Source organism: Protopterus annectens, chromosome 5.part0 (assembly GCF_019279795.1).
Source record: "Protopterus annectens isolate FY-2018-M chromosome 5.part0, PAN1.0, whole genome shotgun sequence".
In the NCBI taxonomy this organism is placed as follows: domain Eukaryota; kingdom Metazoa; phylum Chordata; order Ceratodontiformes; family Protopteridae; genus Protopterus; species Protopterus annectens.
In genome coordinates, this window is record NC_056735.1 from 1,200,901,205 (window position 1) to 1,200,924,068 (window position 22,864).

Sequence of the window (22,864 nt, forward strand, 5' to 3'; positions counted from 1 at the left end):
AGATATGACTTTAAAGTTTTTAAGGAATTTTATTAGTTAAACCCATTGGCGCCAAAATTAGTTTATATTTAAACAGTTTTTTGCAATTGATTAGTATTCTGATGAAGTCCACATTGTGAGTGGATGAAAGCGCTAAATCGTTTTTTTTTTTTACAATAAAGTGATTTGTAGTGTACTGGGTCGCCTACTTGGAATTTATTGGGAATCTCCTGTGCTCGATTTCCAGCGTTTGTGTATTTGTACATTTTTTATTCTGTGTTTTAAATGAGTTTGCATTCTGACTTGATTTTGTCTGTAGTGAGATGTGGTTTCATAGTTCAGTTCTTGAATATAGAGTCACCTGCGGTATTGCATGATTTGGTTGTAGTGATTTTTCTGTAGGATGTAAAATTCTATTTGAGGCTGGAGATATTTAAGGATGTTTTTGGAGTGAAAGCAGATGAAGGTGGAGGGTATATTGTTGTACTTGGTCAAGGGCTGTGCAATTTTCTGGCTTATAGAGAACTCTGGTGTTGTAGTTAGCTGAGAAAAGAACAAGGTAATGTGGTAATTCTAACCAGTTTAATTCTGTGAGGGCTAGCCACTGGTCTGTTCTATTGTTATAGTTTACTGTAAATTAGGCTAGTTTGTAATAACTAGTTTACTATTGAATTTGCAAAACTGCATTGGTCGACCAGTCACAATGTTGACCCAAAATGCTGAATTTGTACAGTCAAAATGGCAGCCAAGTCGAAACTGAATACATTGACACTTGTAGTTAGATGTATTTGACATAGCAGGAGGTCATGTTAGTCACCCATGCTATGCAGTTTAACGTACTTACATTCCTCAGTGAACAGTACTTGTATTTTACTATTTTGCAGGGGGCAAGCCCCCCTGCACATCCCATGTGGGGGGCTGTGCCACCCCCCCCCATGCCCCCTACAAATTATATATACCAACTCCGAGATCGCACTACAGTGAGGAAATGGGTTAATTCCCTGTTCCTCACTGAACCGCAATCTCTGTTCACAATGCCAAATTGAGATACTCGAACTCCAATACTCATTCTCTATAGTGTAGTTGATGTTTTCTGGTTCTGCATTCTGCCCATTGGAAAAGCACCTTTCAAACACATGCTGTTCGGCTGCAGGCACCTCACAATTTCAATAGTAAACTGTGATAACTTATGTTTGTTTCCTAAGTGTTATGATGCTGCATTTATGGCATTACAGATGAGATCATTAACACAATACTATGTGTATATTTTTGCATTTCTTATTACGACTTTGGCTTTCAGTTCTCTCTCAATCCAGAGAGCAGGCTTATGGCTCGAATCCTCCGTTGCCCTATGGAGCTCTTCTGGCCCTTGTCCGTTACATTCTTTTCCATCAGGAAAGCTAACCCTTCAAAATTTCAAAGGCAGTCCATATCGTGGACTCCCCATCTGCTTTGGAGTCTTCTCCAGAGCGTCTCATTGAAGATGGTTACTGGAAACCTTCTTACAAAAGGAGGCATGTGGACTTACCCACAGGAGTCTCTCACAGAAGATGCTGAATTTGATGAAAGGGAGGGGCACCCCAGATCCTCCTTTGAGGCTGTCTCCTTTTTAGAAATTCTTGTACTTTGCAGGCAGAAAGAGAGGTGGTCCACCGATGCCCTCTCCCAAGAGGAATCCATGTTCCTCGATGTTTTTGGAGTTGACCTATCTACCTCTTGGGTGGTTTCTTCCACTGACAAATTAGTTAACCTGGTTTTGAGGCTGGCATGGAAGGAACTGGATCTAGTTCAGCCCATCCTCTGAAAGCCTGACAAAGTTTTTGTCCCCCCAAAGACCATCCTTTTTGGCAAGGATCCTGAGGTGGATTCCATGGTGGTAGCAGTAGTACCAAGAAGAGCTCACTAAGTAGAGCTCCACTGTCCATCCCCCTAAAAGGAAATCCAGGGTGTTCTACAGGTTTAGTAATTGGGTTTGCACTTTAGCAACCTTTGCTGTCAGGATGCTGAATTATCTATTACATGCGGCATGTTTTCTCTGGGTCCTTATCTGCAGAGAAGAAAGCAGGCAATTTGTCGGTGGCGTGATACATCAGCAAGCAAAGGTGAACATGTTCTTATCCATTGTGTCGAGAGGTCATGAGGGTTTGGCAGTAGGTGATGTGTACCCACCACTTTCCAGTAGCATCATACTTACTGGAGAAGTTCAGTGTTCTAGCAGACCTATTCTTTTACCTTATGAGTGGTCCCTCAACCCTGCTGTGGCAGAAAAGATCTTCAGCTGCTGGGGCTGACCGTGCTGTGATCAATTTGCCTCCCCCTCCAACACCCAAGTGCACAGGTGTTTTACTCTGATCCCACAAGAGATGCTATAGTCCACTGTTGGCTCCTCAGTCTTAGGTTTATGCTTATTCTCGCATTCCTCTCATCCCGAAGTGTCTACCGAAAGATGTGTAGAGAAAGGCTGCAGTGATCCTCGTTGTTCTCTTTTGGTCTTGAAAGGTGTGGTTTCACTTCTGGCCTCGATTCACCCTCCATGAGTGCTGGGCCTTCTTCCAGAATGCCTCACTTGGACATTGAAACTCTCAAGCTGACTGCATGGTTTCTCTTTTTTGATGGTGGTCAGATAGTCCAGGCTTTCATCTCAAGTAATGCATATTTTGAATTCCTCACAGAAATCCTTGCCAGGAAAGTTTACAAGAGTAAATGGAAGATATTTTCGATTTGCACTTCAAGAAGAAATATAGACCCATTTTCAGCTCACTCTCTGGCAATTTTAGGCTTTCTGGCTGGTCTTTTTCATAGTGGCTCTAATTACTGTACTATCAAAGTCCAGTTGGCAGCAGTCTCCAGCTTTCGTACTCTTCCATTGCTTTGCTGAAATTGTCAAAGGCCTTCTTAAGTTGCACCTTTTTGCTCTAACTGCATCTTGTAAGGAGTGTTCAGTATTCATTGAATCCTCATCTTGTGGGGGCGGTGCCGCCCCCCCCCCCCGTTTATTATATATACCATCTCCGAGATCAAACAGTGGGGAAAGGGCAGATTTCCTTATAGCTAAGTTACCCGTAAGTAACAGTACATTGCGCTTCCTTAATGTTGGCCAACCATCATCGTTCAATGAAAATTCGATGATACGGCCTTTTGATTAAAGGATGGTTTGAAGTTTAGTGTTCGATGACTAAACATAGACCCGATGAATTCTGTCTTAGGCTACCATTTCCTGTTAGAACGTGACTGTCAAGGCAGAACTGAGAGAGGAAATAAGGTCAGTGAAATACAGAAGGTAAAAAAAAAAAAGGAGCTGGTCTGTATGTGTGAGTGGAGTTAACATTAAGTGACATGGAGGTAATGGGGTGGGGGAGGTCGGCTCAGCTGCTCAGGCATTATAGAGTTCCTTTTGTATTTTTGTGAAAAAAAATGACAACTACCAAATAGAACCCAAAAGTGGAAAGAAGGTGAGTATGAATATTATGTGGTAGTGCAACTTAATGTATTGTTGTAGGCAGAAGTGTGTTATGTGATAGCCAAAAACATCTGGACTTGTATTACCATTTGTCATATATAGAAATGTGGAGCTTAACTAATATAGTGAGTTTTTATTACTAGGAGTTTTTCTTGAAAACTGTATGCAGAGTTTAATTCACTTGTATTATCTTTTACTTCAGACTGAGGCAGCTTGCTTTGGGAATATATATTTGATGCTGAGTGATGAAGGTGTATAACTGTATATTGTTGATTTTTCCAGCAGTGTCATAATGCATTGTGTCAGAAGAGTTAGTTGGACATACAGTTAGTATAGTGTGTTTAGTTTATTGTAACATGCAGCTGAACTCACAAAAGGTTTAGGGGAGTGCTGCTGTTTTTAATACAGAACGAGTTTTTCTCCAAATGTCTGAGTTCGCTTAATTGAAGGTACTGTTAGCTGTCTGTTTAAAGAAAAGTGGAACCTGTCACTGGGACACATTTGTAGGTTTACATGGATCATTATAGAATATTTGCAGGTAAACTTCAGCTGGTGACTGCAGCCTTACTTCAGCAAAGATCCATTCCATGTTTTGGGGGACAGAGGGGTAGAGTGATGGGACAAAAATGATACTAGGAAGACTAGTGGTGCTTTCTTTTGTAGGTTGCTACCAGCCTGTTACTTAGTCTTTGTATAAGGTTATAGGGGGATGCTCTCTTCCATAAAGCAACATTGGATGAAATATGTGTCTTTACTGTTTTAGTTTATTCCTGAGTCATTTCTTGTCCATGCTGCATACTTAGCTGCTGATTATCTTTAGACACTCGAGTTCAGTGTGCCTGGAGTGGGTAATTTGTGAGTTTTCAAAACTAGGTATCTAATTTGAGATATATCTCTGTTTCTGAGGAGGTGTAAAGAGTTGTCATCTTCTGCTTGCTGTTTCAGCAAGTGACTGTTTCTAAAGAGAAACCTCTCATCTCATCAGCTCTTTTTGAATTGACCTGCCCTTCTCCCTAGTACAAAATTAACCCCTTGTCCATGCTGCTACTGGAGCATGTTCATGAGGATGTTGGGGTTGAGAAAGGATTTGTTAGTTGTAATTATATTAGAAAGTCTGGTGAAGTGCAGGCCCTTCCTTGTAAGGTCTGACAACCAGTGAGCATATCTGAATAAGCAGAGGGAAGTGCGTTATTGTTACATACAAGTTAATGGTAAAAGTTCTGCTTTTTGCATTAGTAACATTGGAATGAGTAGCAGTAGTCTATTATTTGCATATAACATTTACAGTCAAGTCTTGCTTTTTCATGCAGTAAGTTTGTTTTTCTGATCTGTGCTCTCATTCCTATTGAACTACTAGCCCTTTAGCTGAATTTCTTCAGATTTTGATCACGAACACTGGTGGTTATACTTAAAGTTGTATGAAAACTCATAAAACTGGAAACTGGGTATTTAAAAAAATTACCCCCATTTCTCACTGTAAATTGTATTGCAGAAAAGATCCAGTGCAGTGTTCCTTCATTTACCTGCAAGGTGATAGAGTTAAAGATGCTTAACATTTTAACCATAAAAAAGAGGAGAGAGGCAATTTGACAGCCGTATGTGAGAGACTTCAGGCAAATTATGAACCAAAGAATAATTTTGTGTACATAAGGCATTTATTTCACTAGCTGGATTCAGTTCCTTTGGGAACACATGATGTTGGCCTTCATGAAGTTTTAGTTGCACTGTCATCTCAGTCTCCTCTGTTCCTACAGCAGCTCAGGAAAAAACCTTATTAGTCTTTAGTTCAGTTTCTCCTCCAGGCCCATTTTCTGCACTGGTAGTATTGGAATTGATACTGTAGCCTTTGCCAGTGCTATAGATGCCAGATACCATTTCTTTTATGCTGATGTCCTCTAGTTTAGTGGATTCAGCCCCAGGGACCAGTAGAGTTGAAGGGTCTCGCTCTGAACTCTTGGAGCCTGCTCCAGTTCCAGTTTTGTTGAGGCAGTTATTGACCTCAGTCCTTCAGTGCTACAACGTTTCATGATGATTTTGGTATCTGAGTCTTTGGTACAAATGGTCAGCTCCAGAATACATCCTTTGATGCAGCTGATGCCAATAGTTGACCCTGTGGGTTCTGTCCAGTTTGCAACCCCATCTTGTGATGTATGCCTTATGATTGTCTTTGAGTCTTTAGCTGTCTTACCTTTTAAGGATTTTGCTGTATCTTGTAGTAGCTTCCTCCTTTTGCCTTTGGTACTAAGAGTCTTTGCTTATCCATGCAGTCCATTCAGCGGCTTGAGTACTGTTTTCCACCAGCTCGGGGCCTTAAAGGAGACCACACTAGTCTTTAGAAGTGTGAAGTCGGCTTTTGAGAAGTTCTTTACTGTGGTCTTTTTATTTCAGGTGGGGTGGGATGAGGACCTCCAGCGAGATTAGTTTGTGATCTGATCTCACCAGTGAGGGGTATACTTCCGGTGTTGAACATTGTGCTCCCATGTTCGTGATGATGAGATCAAGTATGTTATCTCCTCTTGTGGGGATGGTGACTAGTTGTTCCATGGCATTTGAGTTTATGAATTCCAGGAACTTTTGGGCTAGGGTGTTTGGGCTTGAGTAGTGTTCCCAGTCTATATTAGGGTAATTGAAGTCCCAAATACCATGGGAGATCCTTCAGTGCAGAGGAGATCTGAGATTACTTTTTTGCAAGAGGAATTACAGGCTTCATCGGTTTCACTCAAGGGCACTGCTGCAACTGGAGTCTTTAGCTGCACATCAGCCATGTTCCCACAAGACAGAGCATCTCACAGGCCCAGATTGATGAAATCTCAGGCACTTTTTTCTCAGGAGAGTTCTGATGTCTCTCCTTTGACCCCATCAAGGAAGAGGAGGTTCAAGAGGAAGCACCTAAACTCTCCTTCAAAGTCTCCTTCACCAGACACAGATCACAAAAGAGAAGGTTTTACATAAGTCCCTTACAGAAGTCACATACGTTGGTTTAATTTCTCCATTTCTTCTGGGTTTCTAACATTTGATGGGAAAGGACCTCCATATCTAAGTCAGTGTGATTAAAATTATGGAAAGTATGGAAGGAGCCAAATATGTCTATTCCTTCTCACTCAGAAGCCAGATAGTGTAATGGGCCACCAAAGATGGCATTGAAGCAAAGGATCACTTGCAGATTCCGTAGTGGTATCTGCTGCCTCCAAGCATGAGGTATCAGATTTCTCGGATGTTAGATACACTTGGGAAGTCCATATATGCATCCATCAAATTTTCAAAGTATTGATCTGGCTAATATGATTTGATTTCAGGGAGATTTGGCCGTGAAAATGTCCGATCGTCTGAAACAGTTACCTGTAGGTTGTCTGAGATCACAGTCTGAGACCCAATTGATAACTAGTCATGTGACTGATTCATAATGTAATGCATGGAACAGGTAGAGCAGCAGCTGTGGGCGTTGCAGTTTGGTGGTATTGACTGCATCTCATTGACTTTGCGGACCACTTCAAGGCAAGATTTGCTAGTGCTCTCTTTGTCGGAACTTCCTTGTTTGGGCAGAAGATGAAAGATGAACTGTTTTAGTGCGAGTAAAATTGCAAAACTGTCACTGCTGGGGTGACTGTTTTGATTTCCCATCACTCTCTTTCAAATGAAACCAAAAAGGGTGTCAAAAACATATGGTTATGAAAATTCCAATTTCCTCAGTACAGGCATCAGTACGACAGAGGATCCGGCTGTAGGGGGACCTTCTTGTCTAACCACTGCTCTAGGCAGAGATAGCATGCAGCAGCAGGGATTCAGGGAGTCCTTTCAAGGATCTTGTTGGTATGAACCTTGAAAGGTTGCCCAATGTCCTACTCTGAAGGCAGTCAGGACATCTTTCCCTGTATCTGCCTACATTGATAGCCATCAAACAGTGCAAGCAGATAAGGGAAATTTATATCCCGAGGCTACACTATACCATTTTTAACAATCTGCAGACATTTGCATTCACACCCACTCTCCGAGGAGAGTCGGTCCGGTAGGAGGTAGAAAACTTTCTTCAAGAAAGAGCCTGCCAAGATTTCCCATCAGACCAGAAATTGTCTGGATTTTACTCTTGATTTTTCTTGGTGCTCAAAAAGATTTGGGACCTCGGGCCAGTCTTTAGCGTAAGCTGATTGAATCAATATGTGAAAGGAGGAGATATTCTGGATGGTCACAGTGCAGTCCATCCTACCTTTCTTGCAGTTAAGAGACCAGCACATCAAAAAAACTAAACCATTCCTGCCCTTTCAGGTGAGAGAGTGTCATTACCAATTTTGAGTCCTGCCTTTCAGATTTATCACAGCCCTCTGGGTGTTCACCAAATGCATAGCTTCAGTCGCAGTGGACATACAATTACTAGGAGTGAAGATTTTTCCTCACCTTGATGACTGGCTCACAGTAGCACCGACTATGAAAAAACTTTTCTCAGCAAGAGAGTACTTGCTCTAGCTGTCTGTCTTTGGGGTCTTGGTTAATGCGGCAGAATCCCTGCTGGATCCATCACAATATCTGACATTCATTTGCTTCTAGTTGGAGACTGGTATCCAGAAGGCAAAATTGCCACCAGACAGGATCTCATCCTTTGTTCAGGAAGTCATAAGTCTTTAAGAAAAACCCAAACTGCACTGTGGCTGCAGTAATCAAGATGCTGGGCCTGATGGCTGCCTTGGTTCAAACTGTACCATATACCAGAGTCAACATGAAGGCATTACAGTGGATAATCAGGAACCAAGCAACCTAGCCAATGAAACATGCAATCAAGCTTGAAAGAGTTGCATCAAGTATCTAGTATGGCGGGCAAATCCACAGAATGTCCATAGGAACACAGTTTTTGTCCAACTCCAGCTGTTACGGTAATGATGGATGAGGATGGTCCATAGTACATGAACATCTCAAGAGACCAAAGCACAGATCAGTATTCTGAATCTAAGAGCAGTCCTGTAACATTGGAGGCATTTCAGGACTGGCTTCCTGAGGGTGTCATATCCATCCACCCTGACAACTGTATGGTGCATAAACATGCAGAGTAGATCTCAATGTTACTCCCTTTGCAGAGAATCCATAAAAGTGTGGGAGTGGGGTCTAACATGGCCTCGTTTTCTTACAGCAATATGCATACTAGTGATCTCCACTGTGATTGCAAACATATATTACTCCCTCATAAATGCTGTCTCAGTGATACAGCAACCTGACCCTTTGGAGATTTCTTCACTACACTTTAACACCAGATGTGATATTTTTTTTCACCATCATTCCCCAAGAGATGTATTTTCACTCATTTGGCCTCCAGGTTGCCTCTATACTCCCTCCCCCCATTTTCACAACCAGATTTATCCAGAAAACTAAGATGTGCAGTACAAAGCTCATACTCATACCCCATTCTGGCAACACCATCCATGGTTCCTCCCTTGCTGTGGCCTTACCACAAGAAAGCACCTCTTCTCCTTCTACAGCATTCTCATTTGCTCTCTCAGCTGTCCAGGTGGCTGGCCTTATCCAAGTCATTTGATTCTTGCACTTGGCTGCATGTTCTTTCCACTTCCAGTGATGGGCAGGAACCACTCACTCCCTGTTGAGGTGATCAGTCTGCTGATAGCTACTTTCCAAAAATCTTGGACAAGGAAAATTTACAAAGGCAGATGGAAAAGCTTTTACATTTGGTCCCACCCCCCTTTCAGCTTTTCAGTCATATTCAAAAAAGGAGATAGTTATTCTTCAGTCAAAGCTTATTTGGCAGCTGTATTTTCCTTTTAATCCAGGATTTTCTTCTTCTGTTGTGTCTTGTAAAGTATGCAGAGCATTTTTAAAGAATTTCTTTTCCTTACCACCATTGCTTTGCCGTGCTTCACCTTGGGATCTTAGTTTTGTGTTGGAGAGATTGACAAAACCTCCATTTGAGTCTGTGAATTCTGAAACTATTAATCACTGACTTAGAAGATTATCTTTCTGATATCCATTACTTCTGCAAAAAGGTCTTAGAATTTTTATGCTCAGTTTTCTGAATGTCCTTACATGGGTTTTCCATCAGGACAGAGTCACCAGTACTTAGAACATGCAGTGCATAATAACTCAAGTTTCTGTTGTGCCTGCTTTAGTATACTAGGCCAAACAAATAACACTGGAATATTAATATGTTATTGCCTGAAGTTTATTAGCACATAGCAATAGTTTGGAGGGGCAAAATATAAACTGAACAGAAAACAAAAGTTTTATTTACCTTTGGTAATAAACAATTGCTTATGACCTACATATGCTTCTCTGATCATTATTCTGTATCAAAATAGACTGATCATGTTCAAGATTTAACAGTCCCTTCAGTAATATCAGTATTATAATGGCTGTTTTCACTGAAACAGAGACAGTACAACTTTAAGGGAGTGGGATAAAATTAAAATGGAATTTAAAACTAGGGTGGAAATAAAAGAAAGGGAAATATGGTTAGGAATAGGATATATGCTCCACACCAGTGGTCACCCCCTCATTGGTCAGGTCTGATCATAAGCTAATCACCCTTGAGATCCACATCCCACCCCCCAGTAAGGAAACCTCCGTAAAAAAACTTCTCCAAAGCCACCTTCATGCTACTGAAGTCAGAATTGACAAACTTCATGACACCCATGCAGACGGGAGCTGAAAGTTCAACTCCCGAATCCTACACTAAGGCACTGTATGAGAACTTCCACTCGTGCCATCCCAAATAGAACTAAGACACCCTCCTCCAAAAAAAGGAAGCCAATCTGGTGGTCCCCTGCCATAAACAAACTATACAACAGACGGAAGAAACTGTTGCAGAAAAGAGGAAAATCCCAGCTCCTTTACCAGCCTCACTAAGAAGGTGAGATCCCTCATAAAATCCTCCAAAGCTAGTTACGAAAATAAAATTGCTAACAGGAGAGGAGATAAAAATGGTGTTGTATAACCAATCTACAGGAAACTCCCCATGGTTAGATGGTATTCCTGTGGAAGTTTGGAAGGCAGGAGGGGAAAAAACTAATGAAGATCTGGAGGGCTTTGTTTGACAGTATTTTAAGAGGCGGAGAACTGCCAACATCCTGGAAGAAAGCAGTTGTAGCTTTACTTACCTAAAGAGGGTAAAGATCCATCAGATCCAGCTTCATACAGGCTCATTTCAATAATAAGTCATGATTATAAAGTGTTTCTCTATAATGGCTAAAAGAATGGCAAAAATGATACCAAAATTGATAGAGATGGATCAGTGTGGTTTTGTGGAGGGGAGGCAAACATGGGACAACATAAACAGAACAGTGATGATCCAGAGGGAAGCAGAATGTACGAAAATACCACTGTTGCTGGCGGGTCTTGATGCAGAGAAAGCATTTGACAGAGTAAGCTGTGATTTTATGAGCAGAGCAATGGAAGCATTTGCATTCCCTGATAAAAATTTAACTGTCTAACCCAATATGTTAGTAGAAAATAGGGGACGGTGTCACAAAAGCATACGAGATGGTATTCCTCAGAAAGAGCCAGGAATGTCCAAAAATGTGTTGACTAAGCAATACTCTCCAGTAACAATCCACGTTTAAACAGGCAATAGTTTATTTGAAAGCAAATCACGTTCAAGGCAAATCACGTAAAACACTCCAGGCGTTTTTCGTTCGGAACTATGTCCGAACTTCATCAGACAAACACTGGTACTGAAAAAAACTTGATTTAAATAGTACATAAATTATCACACCATTTATAAATAAATCAATTAAGACCACTTAATGCCCAAATTAGAACAATGAAATTAATTAAAAATGCTTGAAAGTAGTAGTTTAAAACAAGTCTGACGAATTGTACCTGTCCAACACATTGCAACGAAGCAAATGTCATTGCGTTAAACTAGAAGAATCAGTTATAAAAATAACACATAGGTATATTAATAGTTCCAACTGTGTTTGTAATTAAAATTTAAGCACATATGCTCCCTTTGGAAACATAATCATAACGAAATTATGGAGGACAAGTTGGAAAAACGCTGAATACTAGTTCAGATGTACACACATAAGAAGACTTTCAGTTTGTCAAACAAATAAAACTCACTGTATTCTCTTATTTAAAAATGGTAAAAATGAAAAAAATGAATACAGTAAAAAAATGAAAAAAATGAAATTTTCACTTAATTACAGCATACTTGCAGACAATGTGTAAATGTAGATGTAATTCCATCTATCTTAAGTTGTGTAGAAATACAAATCAACAAGTATGCTGCATTATTACCAATATATTTGAACTTTGAAAGTGACCTTTGATAAACTTTGTAATCTAACCATGTATTTTAATATCTACATACATTTGTATTGGTAAAAATTCATATTTCCTACCTATGTTTGAAGTAAGTGAAAAAATAAATATTTAACATTTAATGTTTTTTTGATTTACATGATATATATTAAATTAGATTAACCACTGACACTTTATAAAATCTATAATAACAACTACTGCTCAGTTTATCTTAATAAACTCTTAAGTTTTAATAAAGATGTACTTGAACATACTTCATTAAGCCCTGGGTCCTTACATGCCATTAATCGCAGTTGCCAACCAAGTTCCCTCTTTTCTAGTTGAAGCCTTAACAAATTTTCATTTACAAGGCTAGTACCCTCAGCCGTCACATGGTCAATGGCCATGAAGTTAAATGAATGGCCTTTATTGTGTGTGCAATGTCTTGCAAGGGCGTTTTCATCTTTATTTTTACTAATAGCATAGGTATGCTCATACACTCTGTCTTTCAGACGCCTGTCTGTTTTCCCAATATAAAATGCGGGGCACTGGTTACACTGTGCCAGATAAACTATTCTTCTACTGTTACAATCATAAGAATTCCTGACAACCAAGGTTTCCTTTCTAATAGTGAAAGAATCAGTAGTTTCTATATATGCACATTACCTACATGCCCCGCATTTTTTTGTACCTCCTTTACCTTTGTTTCTTCTCGGTCTCCTTTCTAGTAGTTGTTTCATGTTGGTACCTCTCCTAAATGTAATAGTAGGCCCATAGTTGAAAATTTGCGACAGTTCTTTATCCAACGATAAACAAAACCAATACTTTTTAACTATCTTACAAATCTCAAAAGCTTCTGGGCAAAAGGTAAAGGTGAAGGCGGTCGTGAAGTTCTTGTTTCCCACTGTCATGACATCAGGGGAAACAGCTAAACTTTTGACAGCCTCTACACTTAGGGAATCAGTCCTATTATCCTCAGGCTGGTTAGTATAATCAACTACACCTTGTATTTTCAGTATGGCTTTGTACAACCCATGCCTCCTTTTTAAGGTAACCTCTTTAAATATTCCTTCTAAAAATGAGTCTGGATATCCTCTGTGAGAAAACATTGAATACAAATTCTCACACTCTTTTTCAAATTCTTTGTCCAGTGTGATCATCTTAGCTGCCCTTATGAGCTGGCCTTTCACCACTGATTTCTTTTGGTGACGAGGGTGTGAACTGGAGAAGTGTAAATATGTGTTAGAAAACGTACTTTTTTTATAAATTTTGGATGTGTAGTGTCCTTGGTTTTTACTCAGTTCAATGTCAAGAAAGCAAACATTACGTTTCTGAAAGTTCATAGTGAACTTAAGAAACCCTGTTGTAGAGTTAAAATATTTAACTAATGTCTGGGCGGCTTCTTCTTCACCTTTCAGGTATCCAATGGGTAGTAGAATTTATAGGTTCAAAGGGAGCTTCAAGTGACCAGTGTAACCTAGTCGAACAGTTATTGGATATAATTTTAAAGAACAACTTTGTTTCTTTTGAAGACAGCTTTTTCTTACAGAAAATAGGTGTAGCAATGGGGTCCCCAGTGGGCGCAAGTTTCGCTAACTTGGTCATGGCCCACTGGGAGACCACCTACGTACTAAGTAGTCCTTGGAAACCAAATATCCACATGTACAAAAGATATTTGGATGACATTTTCATTTTACTGAAAGGTGACATGGCCTCTGTCATGCATAATTGTATAAAGATGTTTCTTGCTTAAAAAAAGAAACAAAGTACCAGTTGAGAACAGTTAAGTTACCTAATATATATACATTTTAAAATGCTAGTTCTTGTAGCCTGATAAAAAGCTGTCTTGTCTATATGAATTCTTTATTTACAGATTCTCAATAGCTGGACAAAATGGCCAAAAAATGATTCTGTGAAAAGGAGCATGTAGGAATCTGTGAAAGCCAAGTTACAGCTTTTAGTCATCTTGTTTGCAGATTTGTTAAAAATATGAAATGGGTCTATTCTGTCTGTTCCATTTTCCTCATAAATCTAAAAAATGTAGTTCAGGAATTTTTGCTATTTGCATTGTGGTACTACAGTTTTCCTGTGTTATTCACACCGATAAAATTATTTTTGTTTTGTGACTTTAATTTGCTTTCTCTAATTTTATCTTTAGTGCTTTTCTGTTTAGCATCTTATTTCTCAATTTTGTTGGTTTGTACTAGTCATAATATACTCTTAACCATATTAATTAGTAAAACTTGGAGCATTTATTTAATTTGTCTGTTTTCATTCAAGACTATAACTGGTGCAACTTCTCTCCATGTGCACTAAACACTTCCCATTTCAAAATAAATAACGTTAGGAATGTATAAATTCCCCAGAATTGTTTATTTTCCAGGCAGTATGAACAAAATCAAATCTTTTTACTGCAACATCTATTAAATTAACCATAAGTAGATGTATGGTCTGGGTAGAGTTTAGATGAAAATTATTTCCTGTTGTAAAGGGAGTAGTAAGACAAAAGTCCAGTGTGTGTCATAATCAGTCTGTTAGATATGTGTGCGTTCTCTACTACCAGAATTAATAATTCAGCAATTATAATATAAATGAGTGGGAGTCAAAAGCTGTTGAAAATATTTACCATTTTTAAGTGGTGATCAAAATAAGTGCAAATGTAGGATTTGCCTAGCTGTGGAGGGAAATTCTCCCGTTCGTTTCTTGGCTGGAGCACCTTCTGTGTGGAGTCTGCATGTCCTCTCTGCAATCGAGTGGCATTCGAAAGACATGCGTAGAATGGGTGTCGAGCTGGCACCTGTAAAAAAATCTACTGCCAATCATTAGCGGACCGGAGTTCCGCTGTGATGACCCCTAACCGGGAAAACCCGAAAGAACAACAACATAAGATAATATAAATTTTAAGTTGTTACTTTCTAGCAGATATGTCAGACAAAAGAAATAGACACTGATACTGTTAAGGAAAGTAAGCCCTTATGAGATTAAGGATGTATATTCCAGAACTGAAGGAGTGTACTACTAGCAAACTTTCACATATTTGACAAAAGGATTACCATCTCTGTATATTTGTTGGGAATATTTTTAGTAAATTAGTCAATGAAAGTTTTGATTTGAATTATATTCAGACTCAAAACTGACAGTAAATTTTGAATGATTCATACAAATGCTAGATAGTAATAAGGAAAGAAAAGCACATGCATATAACTTGAGCAAACTTAAATAACACTTTAATTAGTGGCCTCAGAGAAAATATATTTATTTATTTTATTTTATTTTACATTTGTTTACTGGGAAAGTCCAACTTGGACTGAGCCAATTTCTAGCAGAGGCCTGGGGAGAAATGATCCAGACGCATGTCTTTGTAATGTGGGAGATAACGGGAGCACTGGGAGGAAACCCACATGAATGCAGGGAGGACATGTAGACTCTGCATAGAAGGCATCTCAGCCGAGTATTGATTCTCATTTCTTGTTCTGATGTCACCACCTGGTATCTTTTTTCAGGATATCGTTGTGTTCACATGTCCTGTCTTTTAATGCCCTATTAGTCTTCCATACATGCTCTAGCTAAGCATGTTTTAGCAAATGATTCCACTAATTTTTTGCCTTTTCAGTGTTGGACTTAGTTACACCCAACACTAGAGGTGGTGACATCAGAACAAGAACTGAGTGCATTGAAACAAAAGGATTTTAGAGTTACAAGCAGATCGCTACAGAGCTTTAAATGGCACTGTACCTTTAAAACCTGTTCTGAGATCAGGGGGCCTATCTTGTTGAAGCCTGCTACAGTGTCTTTAAATGCTGCTTAGTTAGTTAAATAGTAGATTTGATGAAACACCTATGATTGGTGTGGAAGCACTTATCTTTTAGATGTTCATCGTGTTTCACTTTTGCAGTCCTAACTAATGGGTTATCCAGCTCCTGGTAGCCCTCGATCTGCCAGAATACCAAATGATGTCGGCTGCCATCGGTTGTAAAGGACGTCAGGGCGTCCGATACAAAAGGAGGCAGCTGACCTCACTTCCTCAGTCTTCCTTGCCACAGAACCAGAAGTAGAAGCTTTTCATGCATGAGTGCTGGTTGGCAGATTACCTTGGTTGGTTTCAACTACAAGAGTTGAAGTCTACTGTAGCTAAGTACCCCAATGGGGAATCATCTTTTCTTGCCTTAATGAATGTCAGAAAAAGTTAATAATTGCCTTACCTGTGGAAAGCAGATTCCCCATAGAGGTTTTCATTCCATTTGCATTACCTGTTTAGGTTAGGCCTTGATCACGACATTCCCAAATGTAATCTTTGTGCCTCCTTTAGTCCGCGTACTATCCTCCTTTGGGCTAATATTTTGGCTAAGCATTTCGGAGTGTGGCCTAAGTTTGTTAGTATGGCATCCGCCGGTTTTCAGGCTTCAGATATTCCAAAAAAGTGTAAGGACAAGGACCGTGACAGGCCTCAGAAAACTAAGTCCTTGGAAGAGGTTAATTTGGTCATCAGTCAGGCGGGAGCCAGTGAGATGCTTTCACAGTCCCTGCAGTCCACAGATGTACAACCGCAGGCCTTGATTGAGTCCGAGTTCCTTAGGCCTTCGGCCTCCAGTTTGTCTTCATACCTGTCGCCGGTCATCTCCTCTGCTGGAGCAGATACCACTAAGCTGACTCCAGGGTCCGAGGCCTCCATTTTGCGCTCCGACAGCAAATTTCTTTCTTCCACTCCTGCTGTTCCTTTGGCGGTTGCCAGGCCTCCCGAGTCCTTCAGGCTTGCAGGTAAAACTTCCATTCGTAAGCCTGTGAAAAGGCAGGCTCCAGCTCCTCCTAGTTCCCCTAAATCCCAAATGGTTAAAATGGCTAATGATTTGTTAGCTCTTATTAGGGGTTCTCAGCCTCATCCCCCTAAAAGAAGTAGGGATGTTTCTCCTGAGGTTTTGTCCTGTTCAGGATCTGATTCTTCCAGCATATCTGCTGATGAAGAGGATTTTTTATCAGGTTTTTTCTCCCTTTGAGAATTCGGATGCAGAGGAGTCCATTCCTTCGGCCTCTCTTCCAGACGATTTCTCTTTTGGTGACACTTTAAATACCCTTAGGGAGCATTTTAAATGGAAAAGCCAGGATTAACTCTAATCTAAGAAACGGATTAGGGAGTTTCTGGATCTACCTCAGCATAAGCCTCTTGCCATGCCCCCTGTGTTGGAAGTTGTTGATGATGTTTTTCTGGAAAATTCCTTGTCTCCAAATTCAGTTCCCCCTGCTCCCAGGAAACCTGACCGGTACTACAGAATAAATAAATAAAACAGGCTGTAAGCAAATATAATAAAACAAAAGAACTTGTTGAGAAAGCCACTTTATTTATAAAACAACACAACAGCAAAGCTTTCCGGTAAAACCCTTCCTCAGTGCTATTACATATAGTTAAAACCAAAAAGGTTTAAATACAGGTCAAAGTCACATGGCCAGCAGTCCAACGGTCATATGATCACAAACAAGCAAAAACAAAATGTATCATTACAATACAAATTAAAATATTAAAAAAACAGGAATCCCCTTAATAAGTATGTGCACTTTTATCAGCGTTTTGTGGATGACTGCTTCATGATTTGGAGTGGATCGTTAGCTCAACTTGATGAGTACATACGATATTTAAATGCAACAACGAGTTTCTTGAAGTTTAAGATGGATGTTTCAGATAGCACAACTGTGTTTCTGGATGTTAGGTTAAAACTCTTAAATGGTCTTATTCACACTAGTTATATATAAAAAGGAGATATATTCTGGTAGATATATCCATTATACCAGTATGCATGCTCCGCATGTGTTCAAAAGTGTAGTGACCTCTCAGTTTAATAGAGTTAGTAGGTTGAATACTGATGATGTTGATTTTAGTACACAATTGGATGAAATGTTTGATGAATTTTTGTGTAGTGGTTATGATCTGAAATTATCAGATCTAAAAACTAAAACTGTAGCGGATAGAAAGACAGTACTAAAACCCATTTTCTTGGATGGAAAGTTTGAGTGTAGCAATCATGAGCAGCGAAGGTCTGTAGTTAGGTATGTTACTTCCTTTAATATTAAGGCATACTTAGTTAGACAAATTATACAAAGGAACTGGACAATCTTGATGGCATCGACTGATGTAAAGGGTATCTTGGGTGATAGACCGTATTTTTCTTATAAAAACATGAGAACGTTAAAGCATAGTTTGTGCTATAAAGATTTTTGTGGTTCTTCTAGTCCAACTGTTGTTAAACCAGGCACTTATAAGTGTTTGAATTGTACCTGTTGTGTGGATATTCTTGGTGAAGGTAGTCATAAGTTTAGACATCCTATAACTGGTAAATTATATTGTTTTGATTTGTTAGCAACTTGTACTACGACTTCCGTGGTTTATATGGCAACTTGTGCCAAGTGTCCCTCATTTTATATAGGGAAAACCACTAGAAAATTAAAAGAAAGAATCATTGAGCATAAATCAGAAGATCGGTTGATAAGAATGCTTTGTATAAGCATATAGCTGAGTTTGGAACTGAACATAGATTTTACTTTAGGGTTATTGATATTGTACGACTAACACCTAGGGGTGGGGATGTTAATAACATACTTGAAACAAAGGAGTATGAATGGATGCTTAGGTTGGCTTCAGACCACTCCCCAGGCTTAAATGACAAGATTACATTAAAACCTGTTCTTGTTAAATTGCAATGTACTAAATTGCGTTGAAGAATTTTTTTCAATATTTTAATTTGTATTGTAATGATAAATTTTGTTTTTGCTTGTTTGTGATCACATGACCGTTGGACTGCTGGCCATGTGACTTTGACCTGTATTTAAACCTTTTGGTTTTAACTATATGTAATAGCACTGAGGAAGGGTTTTACCCAAAAGCTTTGCTGTTGTGTTTTATAAAGTGGTTTTCTCAACAAGTTCTTTCGGTACTACAGAGTCCCTGATTCTCATCTATTTCTTTTCAGGAACCCGTTGGCGGATCCAGAGGTTATTTCTCAGGGCCCTAAAGGAGTTAAGGCCACTGTTACCAGGAATCCTGTTCCTTCGGACAGGAATCTAGGAACCTAGATAGGTGGGGCAAGAAAGTTTATACCTCTTCCTAGGACTACCAATTGCCTCTTTCATATGCTGAAGTACCAAAAGCACAACTTGGAGGCTATTAAGTCTAAGATAGCAAGTGTACCTCTTTTGGCGGAGAGTAAAGACATGCAGGATTTATTGAATTCAGTCACTCTGGTCAATAAGCATTCTTTGCATAGTGGTTTTGACATCCTTGAGGCTGCCAGTAGGGCTACGGCTACTGGATCTTTTATTAGAAGGCATGCTTGGCTCAGAGAACAGTCTCTTCCAGAACATGTCAAGGCTAAGCTTTTGGATGTACCTTTGCATAAAGGCAATATTTTTGGCAATAAGGCTGAGGAGGTACTTAAGAAGTTGGAGGATAAGGCCAAGTCCATGCAAACTGTTAAGGATTTTCTGCAAGTTCAACCCCCTTGCTTTAGCAGGAATTACCCTTCCAAGTGTTGGACCTTTCCTGATACCAGCAGACAGAACCGTTCCAGGACTAGAGGTTACAAATCTGCTAGGGGGCAGGCACCTACCCCTCAAAGGTCTCCCACTTCTAAGTCGGGAAGCTCCAAGCCTGCATCTCAGTGGATACACTCTCAGTGACTTTTTACAACTTCTGCCTATTCTTGCTTGCCTGGAGAGTCCTTTAGGGGGAAGGTTGGCCCTTTTCCCAGATGTCTGGGCCTCTATCACATATGACAAATTGGTGCTGAGAACGGTGTCCCTGGGGCACAAGTTTTCTTTCCACACCTTTCCAGCTCCCAAAGGATTCCCAAACGTTCCTCCAAACCAAAGCGCAGAAGTAGAAAAACAAATTTTGTCTTTGTTTCATCTAAGAGCAATAGAATCAGTTCCTGCTCAGCAGGTAGGCCAGGGCTTTTATTCCAGGTTTTTCCTAGTTTCAAAAAAGAAGGCACCTGGTGTCCTATCCTAAATCTTTCCATTCTGAACTTGTTTCTATTAATTCCAAAGTGCAGAATGCTCAGTCTGCATCAGTTGCTACCAATGCTAGAAAAGGATTCCTGGCTGGTAACCTTGGATCTCAGAGGCTTATCTGCACATCCCTATCCAGGAAAGTTGCAGGCAATATCTTCATTTCATGGTGGGCAAGCAGCATTGCCAATTCTCTGTGCTGCTCCCAGAGTCTTCACAAAGTGCCTGGTGGCAGTCATTGCTTTTTGCAGGCAGAAGAAAATTCAGATTTACCCATACTTGGACGACTGTCGGATTTGGGCAAGTTCTCAGGAACAGCTACTAAAGGATTTGGAATTCGTAAAGACTCTTCTGTCTTCCCTGGGTTAAACTCTCAACAAGGAAAAATCAAAAATGGTACCATCCAAGAAGATAACATTCCTGGGAGTGAGTCTGAATACAGCCGCCCAGATGATATATCTCACCCAGGAGAAGCAGACAACTCTTTCAGTTTACTTCAAGGACTTGGCACGCCTGTCTCAGCTCCCTGCAAGGAAGTACCTGCAAGCTCTGGGATTCATGGCATCTTGTATTCTCATGATTCCATATGAAAGCCTGCATATGAGGAAATTGCAATTGTACCACAAGAACATTTGGTGTCAACACACCAAGGACCTGGATAATGATCCCTCTGCTTCCATCTCTGCAGATTGAGTTTCTATGGTGGGCAACAGCCTGTCTTCAAAACAAAGGCATGTCCTTTCGGACACCTCCTGCCACTCAAGTTCTGACTACGGATGCATCAGACTACACTTGGAGAGCACACCTGGATGGCAGATGCATACAGGGACGGTGGAACGCCTAACAGATGCACCTGCACATAAATCTAAAAGAGTTGATTGCTGTTCAACAGGCCTTACTAGCTTTCAAGCATCTTCTTTCTCCAGGGCCCCTGCTTGTAAAAACAGACAACACCACAGTCATCTGGTACAGCAAGCAGGGAGGGACTAGCTCTTATCTCCTGTGCAGACAAAGCATGAATCTTTGGTCCATGGCAGCATCCCTGGACCTGTATCTCCTAGCTCAGTTTCTTCCAGGAAGGCTCAGTGTTTTGGCAGACCAGCTGAGCAGGCAAACCCTGGATCCTCATGAGTGGCAGCTGAACAGAGCAGTGTTTTACAGCATCGTTCAACGTTGGGGCACACCTCAGGTGGATCTTTTCTCCTCCCCAGACAACCATCTTCTCCCTCTCTTTTGACCAGACAGCATCACAGCAGAGCCTGGAGAGTGGATGCTCTGTCCTTCCCTTGGACGTTGCTATCAGTTTACGCCTTCCCTCCTCTTCCTCTTCTACCCAGAGTATTATTGAAGGTCAGGGATGAATGACCAAGGACTATTCTCATAGCTCCGGACTGGCCCAGACAGCATTGGTATCCACTGCTTCACAGTCTCTCCCAATTTCCTCCTTGGCATCTTCCTCTGAAGCCAGATCTTGTGGCTCAGGAAGGGGGAATCATTCTGCATCATCATCTTCAGTCCCTTCATTTGGCAGCATGGTTATTGTACAACTCATTCCTTATCTTCTTCCCTTTTCCAGCAGGTGGTTGATGTGCTGAGGGAGGCCAGAAAGTCCTATGCTGGCAAATGGGAAAGGTTCTGTCATTGGATGCAGGCTAGAGGGGAATCATCCTTCCTCTGATCTTGGAATACCTGGCTGAATTGCTTCAGGTGGTCTTTCATTTTCTTCTATCAAGCTCCATGCTTCAGCCATTTTGGCTCATTGTTCTCTTGAATAACCCATTTTCTCTCATCCCCTGATGAAAATGTTTCTCAGGGGTGCTTGCAACTTAAAACCTCCCAGAAGGGAACCTACTCCAGCTTGGTATCTTAATTTTGTTCTAGAGAAACTCAGTCTTCCTCCTTTTGAGCCAACTGCCACTGCAGATTTAAAGTTTCTCTCTTGGAAGACTGCCTTCCTCCTGGCTATAACTTCAGCAAGGAGGGTTTCGGAGCTGCAGGCTCTGATGGCTGTGGATCCTTTTATTTTCCATACAGACAGGGTCTCTGAGAACCAATCCCTCCTTTATGCCTAAGGTGGTTTCTAGCTGGATTCTTAATCAGTCCATACACCTTCATACCTTCTTCCCTAATCCTCAAAATAAAGGTGAAAGGAGCCTACATTCTCTTGATGTGCACAGACAGCTCAGGTTTTACCTGGACAGGACTAAAGACCTTCGGAGATCAGCACAGTTGGTCAGTTTTGCCCTTGGAGCTCAGGGCAAGGCTATTTCTAAGCAAGCCATTTCCAAGTGGATTTGCACATTGCATCTCCTTTTATTCCTTTCATGGCAAGGTTCCTTCTCAATGGGTTAGAACCCACTCTACTAGAGCAGCTTCCACTTCTGCAGCCTTCTTAAGGGGTGTACCTACTAAAGATATCTTGGAGGCTGTCACTTGGTCTTCTGTTCACACTTTCACAAAACATTATAATTTGCCTCTGTTTTCCAGAGCCAGGGCAGGGTTTGCCACTGGTGTGTTGCAGGGCATTATCTCCAACCCTTTATTCTGTGGGTTCCGCCTCCCTTTTCTCTGAGCTTTGGTAATCAACCCATTAGTTAGGACTGCAACAGTGAAACACGATGAACATAGTACAGTTGTGTACACTTAACATAAATGTAGATGTTCGAGTGTATTCATTGTTGCAGTCCTGGTTTCCCTCCCTCCTCCCCCCTTTTTGGTTGCCTCCTATTCTCTTGTCCTGAGGTACAGGCTTAATTGGATATTATTTGCCAAATTTGCATTTGGTTTTGCCTTATTTCTGGGGGCTTTTGACTGTTTTGGCAAGAAAGACTGAGGAAGTGACGTCAGCTGCCTCCTTTTGTATCGGACGCCCTGACGTACTTTACAGCCGACGTCAGGCGATGTCATTTTTACTTACCTTTGGTATTCTGGCCGATCAAGGGCTACCAGGAGCCAGATAACCCATTAGTTAGGACTGTAACAGTGAATACACTCGAACATCTGCATTTATGGTAAGTGCACACAACTGTAGTTTTTGTTTGTTGTTTTAATAAAGTGACTATGTTTTATTCTGCTGTTTTAAAAAATCATGTGGCACAAGAATGAGTAAGATATGTAATCACATAAATTAAAATAATAAACAGAGAATAAGCAGGTATCTGCTGTGCTGACTGGACTTTCTCTTCAATACAA